The sequence below is a fragment of the Protopterus annectens genome, chromosome 8.part1 (assembly GCF_019279795.1).
Source record: "Protopterus annectens isolate FY-2018-M chromosome 8.part1, PAN1.0, whole genome shotgun sequence".
Taxonomy (NCBI): domain Eukaryota; kingdom Metazoa; phylum Chordata; order Ceratodontiformes; family Protopteridae; genus Protopterus; species Protopterus annectens.
In genome coordinates, this window is record NC_056742.1 from 6,152,670 (window position 1) to 6,163,487 (window position 10,818).

Genomic DNA, 10,818 nt, shown 5'->3' on the forward strand with positions numbered 1-10,818 from the left:
AGTATGCAACTACAGCAAGTCAGTCTGTTTATGCATACACACACATGGATGGACACACACACACACACACACACACACACACACACACACTTTAAGATATTCCCACACGCAGTCATTAGCAAGCAAGCCTCCCCAACTTCATCACACTGTTGAAAATAAACACTCTTCCATATACTTGCATAAACAATCCAACAAACACACACACATGCATTCATGCAGTCTTATTCATACCCTATAGAAATGCACACACACGTACACCCACATCCACACACTAACACACCCAAACATCTTTGCCAAACTTGTGTGTACTGCAAGTACTCCCATAAGAGTAATTGGTTCACCATATTTTTAGGGAGATCACTTATTCATCCTAGAGTAAAATTTTACTTGGACAAGCAATTCTCTGAATCACTCAACTGATGAAATCAGGAGCTAAGGACAATTCCTTGAGAGAGCACATGGCTAATAAGCATTAGCCACTCCCCTGGAGTGCCACATTGGCATGCAACTTTGACTTGAGTCTTCCCTCTACGTTGGGGGAAGCCTCAATCTGAGGGCAGTTTATAGACTGGAAAGGCTTAGCACAATGTAGAAAATTTGGTTAATATATATTTAGTGCAACTCCTCTAAGATTCCTCACTCCATTGTAACAAAGTCATTGCTTTTAAAGACAGCTGCAAAAAGTATGGCAACTTAATCTTGGAAATAATGATGATGTAAACAAACATCCTACACAACTGTTAATAAGCCAATATTTATATAAGAATGCAGGTTACGACTGTACAACTGAGGTAGTATATTTGAGTCTATCTCAACACAAATGTATCTCTACCAAGCTTATTTACTAATAAACAAAATAAATAATCATTGCCCATCCCTTGCCAATATGGGGAAAACTGGCACATTCTACCTGACCTTAGCTACAAGCTACTCACATTATATTGTTAATTTTCTAAGTAGCCTAACTGTGGTATGTTAAATACTGCAAATGAAACAGAGCAACATTTGTCATAGCAAGATAACTTTGAAGAGGGTCCTTGGCTAAATTAGAATTTAAGACAACAGCAGGAACTGCTAGCTAATGAAAAAAGATTTAATATGCAAGACTATTTTTATCAGCAAAAAAAATTATTAAATTGGACAAAGCTAAATATAATGTAATTTGCAACATGTAGACTATTTTTTTTAATGCAATTATCTTTGTCTCCACAGAAGAAAATGTTAGTCAGTAGCTTCCTCTGCCATACTGGATCTGGCACCACTGCCTCAAAGGCAGAGTTGGGCCCCAGACACCTTGTAGCCTAGCACTCAGTGAATATCACCTGCCAGTCATCCTGTGATGTTTACATAGAATATTATATTTCTTGGACTTTTACTTTTTAGTCAGTTTCAAACATTATGTTAGCTGACAAAATAGCAGACTGCTGACATATGATGGGTACACAATATGTGCTAAGTGGATTTTTTGTGAGAAAACAAAATACAGCAATAGCAGCAATCTACTGACAGTGTAGGCAGTGTATATGAGACAGGAGCACTGTGCTGGTATCGCCTAAATATGAACAGATTGAGTAACAAATGCTAATGCTTCTTGCCTGTTCTTAGCATCACCTCAAAATTCAGTCTTTTCAGTTTGTCAAAGGATGACCAGAGGCAGTGAGTGGAAGGAACAACAGTCACAACTGCAGCAAAACAATCACAACCCTAATAGTCTGCTGATGTGTGGCAGTCATAAAAGCAGTGACAAATTGCCTTGATGGAAGTATGAACAGGGAGGGGACAATCTGATCCACTGGTTGAACTGCAGTTTAACAAATTCAGGCTAAAAACATCACGTCTTTTAATGGTAACAGAAGTGGAAGACAATTTCTTCCTACTACAGTCATTTCTTACGTTCCTGAGGAAATATCAAAGATCCTCTAAACTTACAACTACTACTTGGAGGCATATTTTTGATTACTGTTTTAAGTGAGGATATGGGTTTACTTTATAATGCTTCTGTTATGTTTACTTATTAAAAGCACGTGGAGTAACGGTTTGCGTGATGCTGAGAGATTAAAACAGCCTTAGGCTAAAAGAGAGAGACAAGAGAGCAATGCCGCCATCTGTTTGCCACATAGAATTATACAGAAGTAGAATAGATAACAGTCTCTCAGGCAGGTAAATAAAAGCAAGCATTCCAGTCTCACAAGTGAGAAACAGTTACTGGTATTGACCTTCCAGGGCAGGGAATGAAAGAAAGAAGTCAAAGAAACATTAATGATAAGAACTGAAAGCTATTATTAAAACACTTTACTGTCATTCTGTTTAGCTTTTTAGAACTCACTGACTGACATTTACTATCTAAAATGGATTAATATAAAATCCTCTTTTTGACTTGGAACTGACATTTTTGTTTTAGTGCATCTCAGATCTGTTTTAATCAAAGCTGAGTGCAGCATGCTTTTGTCTAGACACGGCATTAAATGGATATTTGATATACCATTTAAGTATTTCTGGAAGACCACTGTAATTTGCATTAACAATATCTTTCAAAAAGTGACATAAATGCAAAAAATGAGATAGAATCTCTGACTAATGGCTAGTGCATAGGAACAAACTGATCAAGAGTTGTTTTATGGAGATATTCACAGCTGCACAACTTGACATTTCTTAGTTACCTCAAAGAAACAACTAAAGCAATTGTATTCTAGAGGGCACAGTATAACAAAAATAGGCAGTTTTGGTGAGAGTTACTAAGAAAATGTCAGTCAGTTTATCTAAACTCCACAGAGCAGATGAAACAAGTGGCCAATTTCAGCATTGTTCCTTAAAAAGAAAGATTATACAATGCTAAAAGAGTAAGGTTCTGTTTTACCCAGTTGTGTCTATTATTACACAAAAATAAAGTTAGACAACAGTAATACTGATGTATTTAAAATAAACTGGCCACTTGGGGCTTGTAAGCTGACCCAAAGCAATTTTCTAGCAGATCCCTGGGTTAAAAGTACTAGTTGTAAGAATCACACATGTTAAACCACACTTCTGAACATCTGAGTGGTTTGCTCTTTAAAAGTAAAAAAGCCAAATTCTTATTGCTTCTAGGTATGTCCTTCCAAGCAAATAGCTTTTGCTCAGATGGAACACGTTAAATTTGGTCAGTTACAGATATCCAAAGTCTTTCTTAAAGTTCACATCAGCATTTGCTGCTCTGTTTCTGTAGTAACCATATACTTAAGCAAAGACAGACTAGTTGCTTACCAGATGTATGGACAATATTTTGCGTGTATCTTGCTGGGAAGCAAGACTTTCTGAACGTCTCTGTTGTGCTGGCATGTGTGCTGCAGATGTATAAGTAAGTGATGACATTTTACTTCCCCATCCTCACAAAATGAGTAGCACAGTGGTGCAGCAGACAGTGCTGTCACCTCACAGCAAGAGGTTCACCAGTTCAATTTTCAGCTATTTTCAGCTGGGATGCCTTCTGTGCGGAGTCTGCGTGTCATCCCTATGTTCTTGTGGGTTTCCTCTGGGAGCTTCATTTTCCTCCCACATTCCAAAAACATGCAGTAGATGGATTGGATACTCTAAATTGGCCACAGGTGTGAGTGTGAGAATGTGGTATGGAAGAACTACCGTGGCAGGCTAGCCACCCAGCAGTGTAAAGTTTGGCTCTAGAGGATTGCCACAAATGAAGTGACACCCTAACCCAATGTGCAAAAATGGGGAAAAGGGGTTATGGATGGACTGATTTCTCACAAAATATAGTTAGGGGATGATTCAGGACAAATAACCAGTTTAGCAAGAGTAAGGAAAATCCAGTTTTCATGGAAAACAACAGGGCATGGTTTTTGAACCTTCTCTAATGGAACATGTTGCTGTCAGAGGATGGGACATTGTAACAAGTATGGGCATGCAAAGGATAGGCATGAACAAAGCAGGTATGGGGGATAGCTGTGACTAAACAGCATTTTATACAAAAGATAAGCAAGAAAAAGAAAATTGTTAAATATGGTAATTAGTTGGTTTTACCCTACTAATCCATTCAGAATTTTGCCATGTTTACAATGACCACAGATATAACTCATGGCTATTACTGCTGGTATTTTCATTTGTCATTCAGAAAAGCAGATGTACTGAACATATCTAAAATAAAAAATGCATCTTGTACTTCACTGTGCTAAGGAATTGGCATGTCTGACTTCTCATAACTTATAGGCCTTGCAGTTTACCAGTTTGCATGCTTTCTATACTGTTTCCAGAGCCTTTTAAAAAGGAAAACATTTTTTTTTTCTTTTTGCATTTTTTTTCATCTGGCTTGTCATTTGCTTTCTTATCAGACATATTTTTCTGACATTTTTTTCCCCAATACACACTTTTCTCAGCTCAGAAGTCAAGAAAAAGGTGCTGATAAAAATATGTGCTACATATGGAAAGTGTAACCACCCTGGCCATCCCACTACTGTGCATACTACATTTAGTGCAGTAGCTTTGATAACTACTGTTGCCAAAAACTGTGCTTGGGACAATGCATGGCTTATGGATGAATGATAGAGGATGACAGATGACCGAGTATTTCAGACAGTATTCCTGTCTTGGTCTTCCAAGCTAATTCTTTATGGAGCCACAGATGTGTAAGCCATGTGCACCTCCTCTGAGATCCACTAACATGCCATACCAACAACAAAGATGAATAATAGAAAAGTGTATTCACCAGTGCCAGTCTATTCCAAAGTCCTTATCCTACAAGGCAGACATTTCCATGGTTACTTAAGCCCCTTACTAACAATCCTTCTTCATAGGGAGGAGCAGTCTGTAGGAGAAATGATTAGAAAATAAGCTGGCAATCAGCACTTTATATGTAAAGGATGATAAAATGCAGCATATCCATAACAATGGCATAACATGGGAACTCTCAATAATACAAAATAAATAATCTGTAACATTTTCTGTCTCATAAAGTGGAAAGAGGAACAGTTCAGCTAAGCCGTAACTAAAATGGAGATATAATCATAAAATTACTGAGGTACAGTATTACTAAAATAGCATCTAATGTTTAAATTTGATGCTGATCTTAACTATAATACCCATATCTTCCCTATGTCCCCATCCTCAGCCACCCTACCTTCCACAGAGTCCCATCTCTTCCTGTACTTTTATTGTAGTCTATAGCCATCATAAGTACATAATTAAGTTTAGCACAGTCATATTTAGCTTAATGGACTAAATGGTGCAATATTAAGATCCGGTGCTGCCACTGAAGATTCTCTGTACATAATGTAACCTCTCCCCAGGTTCAATGGGAATACTACTACTACTTGTGTAAGCATTGCATGGCAGCTAGATTATTATTACAAAGTCAAGATGATTCTCCATGAAATCACCATATACTATTAAGGCGCATTACATTTAATGAATGAAACTAAATTTAATGGACTGAAACTAAATGCCAAAGAATGCATTATTGTATCCTTTGAAAAGTCATCGACCCTAGGGAACTACAACATTGAAAATACACCTCTAAGAGCGGACCCAGTTCTTAGGGATTTGGGAACTTCTGTGGACAGCATAGCCGGCCTTAGGCATAGGCCAACTGGGCAGCTGCCTAGGGCACCACTCTAGTAGGGGCACTTTTCCAATGCTTATTTGGTGTAGGTAGACCAGGATGTGGGCACCGGGTGGTGTGGTGGGGGTGTCGTGGAGCCCTTTTGCCTAGAGCACCAGTTGACCTAAGGCCGTTCCTGGTGTACAGTGACCTAACTTTTAACCAGCATGTACCTACTGTTGTAAGAAAGTCCTTCTATATTGCACAGCTTATAAACAAAGGGATTCTGTAGATTTGGGGATGTCATTGTTACCTTTTACTCAGCCCTCATTAGGCCATTCATTCAATATAATGCCCCCTTTGGCATGCACCTGCCCAGTCACATTCAACAACTGGAACACCTACAGAGATACCTTACTAAAAGGATATATGGCCTAAACAACATGTCCTGCAAAGACTCAACACCCTGTCAATATACTCTGTATCCTACAGACTGCCAAAAGGTGACCTGTATCTGGCATACAAGCATTCTCCAACCTACTACTGATGGATTTAATGCGCATCAGCAAGTCAAATGACATCATAACAACTTAGTCAAGAAATCTAAACCTCTTCTGTAACATCAACAGAATGGATTACAGGGACAGTTATATCTCGCTCTGTGCACCACTGCTGTGGAACAGACTCTCCATCCTCATAAAACAAAGTTCATCTTTTCCCATACTCAACCACAACCTAGCTCTATGGATGGGAAACAGAAAATTTATCTCTGGATTGCCCCCTGTACATCTAATGGAAAGAAGCAGCACCTAAATGCTTTACCCCATGTACGAGTCCCCTCAAATTATCTATGGTATAATCCCAGTTATTCTCATTAGGGATAATATACAATGATCGATATCGGATGATTAAGGTCAATCTATAATGAAATGGGATAGGTTATTTTGAGCACAAAAAAGGGGAATTGTCAAGGCTTATAATGCCCTGAAGGACAGCTAGCCTAGTACTTGCCTGTGAACCTATTTACATCTACAGCTCCTTCTTTCTTAATACATGTGAGTATATACATTAACCAACCTGATGTTTCACTTTATTTATCACTTACCTCACTACACATTTATCACACCTTGAGCCTAACCACCCATGTTAACATGTGACCTAAACTTGGATAAGTGGGGTATGATTTTATACAAACTCGATGATCACCATCTTGAAGCAAGGGATTTGAGCAAGCTGCAGCTCACACATGAGTTTGAATAGGAGTTCAGACAAGCAGCTGTCGCATATTACTCAAACACATTATTCAAGTTCGAGTGAGGTAAGTGCAGCAACCTTAGGGATGTAGTAGGAGTATAGATTTAAGAAAGCGATAGGAAAGGGGATATGGGGTTAGGGAACAGGAAGGAGATTTTATGGTTAGGGAGTGGGAAGGGGAGTTTTAGGGTTAGGGAGTAGCAAGTGTGTTTTATGTTTAAGGAATGGGAAGGCAGTTTAAGATCAGGTAGTGACTGGGAAATTTATGTTTAGGGAGGGAGGTTGGACAGGTTTAAGGAGTGATAGAGTTTGTGATGGGGAGTGGAGTTTTAGGATTAGGGAGTGATCTGGGATTTTAGGTTTAGGTAGGGGGTGTGGAGTTTAGGGTGAGGGAGTGAGGATTTGGGTTAGGAACTGGTTGCAAGTTTTAGGGTTAGAGATAGGGTTCTGGCAGGGCTATATCATTTAGTAGGGTTGGGTTTTGGGAGGGCTAAGTAGTGAAGTAAAACTGAGTAAGTGAAAGTTAGAGCACTTGCCTTCTCTAGAAGGTGTACCCTGAGCTACTAACACCTGTAATAGATCTGTGTAGTACTGCTGATGCTTCATTATTTTTATGGTAAAATTATTATGCTTATTAAAATTACTTCTGTATATGATATTAAATTAGAACAAATTATTTATACTGCAAAACAGGAAATCCAAGTAAACTGATTAATTAATGGACCTATTTTTTTTCTCCATAGGAAATCTATTTTACTTCTTACCTGTTTATTGCTATAAGAATTGGGATTCTCCTACTGCAACCACACCCCTGGTTACCTTAGCTCCACATATGATACAGATCTGGTAAGCCAGGATCAGCTGTAGAAGTTACTCAACAGTAAGTGATAAGCTTTCTTTTTTCAGTTTAATTTATAGAATTGCTGTTCTGGTATTGTACTGGTTAGTATTATGCAAAACAATGGGTTAACAACAAATCTTTGTAATTTATAACCTCTGTGGGATCTAAGTAAACACATATATGCATTTATAAATATATTGAGATGGGATATTTTTATAAGCCTCCACGCTTTCATTCATTTCTATGGATGCCTGCTCTGCATAAAACCACACACACGACCTGCTGTACTAGCTTTACCCTGTTTTGGTAGAAAATGTAGAAGTGCACAAATCTCATGGTGGGTAGCCATAGACCAGGTACTAGTAACAATCAGAGCGGAACGAGTGTAAAGACGGATCTACTGTACTACAATCAGAGCTGTGGTACAAGCACTACAGAAATCCAAAGCTCTTTAGGTGCATGACCTGAGCTGTAATATGAAGCTTAACACAATAAATGAGGAAGTTATGTGCAAACATCCAAATGTCTGGCTAGCAAGAAAATTATGTTTTAAACTACTTTCACATTTAACAAAGGAAAATGTCTTTGGTATTTCTTTCAGAACTTGAACACTGTAAAGAATACATGTGTATCCCAGGTAACTTTTTGTAATAAGTACATTAATATCTAACATAAAATCATTATGATATTTTCAAGTGAAATAAGAGCTGGTGGACTGTATAATGTATTTAAAGAAGAGCCTCAGCCTAACCATGTTCAGATACCAGCACATGACAGAGAATGTCCCGTACACATCACATAGTTCACTTTTTTAACTTTAGGATCCTATCAAGTCTGAAGTCCTCTTCTTCCAATAATAACTTATTCCAGTGCAGAGATACATTTTAGGTTTTGAATCCGAAGTTAGTCCAGTTGCTTTTAGTGCCGTTTTTTTACACACACACAAACACAACTGTTTTTTTTATTGTATTTTCCTTCTCATCCTCTGGGGTGGGGATGCTGTAAGCACAATAAGTATTTCAAAGATACAGCCATCCTTAGTCTACTAAGCAAAGGATTAAAATTAGATAATAGAACACGATATAATTTCTGGATGACAACGTCTTAAACTAAATCCCACATACGAACGAACGAGCCTTTTTGACTATGGAAAAACGGAACTAAGACAATTGGATCAAGTCCCACTTAACAGCGACGCCTCACGGAGAACCTTACAGGAGAAACATATAACACAAGGCTCGTGCACACAATAATGGTTGAAATCTTACGCCGTACCAAATGTTATCATAATAGCACTTACCTCACTGCACATGGATTACTCCTGTCATGGTTCCTTGCCAGTCCACACACCGCCTTCGCTTTCTTCACTTACAGAGTCCAACACGGTTTGGTCAACCTAAAACTGACGGTAGGTCAAGTAGGCATAGGGAACCCCATAGCTACCCAGCACTCTTCAGAAACTACTACTATTCAGAATAAACACACAGAAAGCTCTAATGACCAAAAGCTTTGTCCCCACTTGATAATCTAGAGCTGTAAGAATCCAGATAGTCGGCTAGTAAACCGGGAATTGAAAATTTAAGCGCCCGCAGACGGTTATCCTTTCAGCGGGAGGGGAGTGGCCCAAAACCGGTGTCTACTGCCCTCTGGTGGGTGCTGGGGGCTACAGCTGTTTCGTTGAAGCGCACAGCTGATAGAAGAAAGTCCGGACGTCTGCCCGCGGGAACGCGCACAGCTTTTAATGACCTCACAACAAATCCTCCCCTTGCCCAAAAAAATGGAAAAAATGATCCCGGTAAAGACTAAAAGACAGCCGCCCATCTCACCACTGCCGGTTCCCGGCCACGCGCCGGGGGACCCCGAAACCCAGCTGTGCCACCCAACTGAAGTATATGGACAGCGGGAAGACAGTTTTCCAACAGAATACATGGACCTGCACGGTGATGAGTAAAACTGGGGATCCCACCAGGTAAGGCACTGGTGAATGGGAGGGGCAACCGGGAGGATGGGGCTTGGAAGCAACTAGAGCCCCGCCCGGGTCGGAGGAGACTAGAGCATTACTAAAAAAGAAAAGTAAAAAACAAAAAAAGAAAGAAAAAAAGAAACGAAAAAAAGAAAAAAATTCTGTCTGTGAGAAGTTCTAACAACTTTAAAGCATTCGCGCTTTGTGTGCACTCTGTGTAGGTTTTTAGTAAGGATTATTGGTGGCACCATCAGGAGTACGACTGGGACCTGCAGAAGAACTTGGAGTTTGTGGATGTTATGAGATTCATTTCGCAAATCATTGCCCTGTAAAGTAACTCTGGAATGCAAACCTTGTGCATGTATGTACCAATGAAACATACAGATGTGTAAAAATGATCCAGTTTGCAGATACAACCTTGGGGAGGCGGGTTATACTGGGAGAAGCGACTGTCACCAGATCCGACCACCGCATGGATAGACAGAACCGTTTCAGTTGTGGCACTCGTTGGTTTTGCAATACCGTTTGCATATAATGTTAAACGTACACTTGCACAGTTACAGACAGCCCCCGGTGAACGAGGGAAATGCAAGTAATGTAAGATCCAGCTGCAAAATGAAGTATAATGACCGCTGTACTTGTATTAAATCATAGCTTGTGTGCTATATTAGCTTTGCAGCTTGCTCCCTTCCTTGGCACAGCCTGCACTGTTCTCCGGTTAATCAGCATGGTTGAAGTGAAGTCACTTCAGAGGTAATTTTGCAGGTAGATATTTGTGTTTCCATCCTTTTCTTCTTGTGTAACTTTTAGAAACTTCCCATAATATTGCAGATTATCTATCAGGGTATGACAAACAGAGCTGGATAATATGCGCACCGTAATGCAGTAGCCAGAAAACGTGTCATAGAGGTAGTTCATCCAGAAATTCCAGTGAAGGGTAATAAAAGTCTGCCTGGTCTGACCAACTGATTGTGAAATGAGTGCAGAATGAAAAGATGAAAGGTTATTATTATCATTATGTTAAGAATGTAGTTAAAGCTTTCAGAAGCTGCTGGCATCCACTTGGTATTAACGAGGAATACAATGATAAACGAGTTAGCGTTTGCACGATGAGCTAAAACAACTGTTGTCACCAATTTCTGATGCATATCTGATTGCATGATGCAGTGGTTTAGATAACAGCATGGCAACAGCGTCTATTCACCTAGGTTTGATTCTCATCAGCCTTTACTTGTA

The 10,818-nt window shown here is 39.4% G+C and overlaps 1 long non-coding RNA gene across 1 annotated transcript in view; it reads right to left on the reverse strand.

Moving 5' to 3' along the window:
- Positions 1-10,020, reverse strand: part of LOC122810176 — a 207,433-nt gene extending 197,413 nt beyond the window's left edge. Inside the window, exon 1 of the long non-coding RNA XR_006366059.1 lies at positions 8,920-10,020. This is a non-coding gene — a long non-coding RNA (uncharacterized LOC122810176). The remainder of the gene's footprint in view (positions 1-8,919) is intronic.
- Between the last annotated feature and the right edge of the window lie 798 nt (positions 10,021-10,818).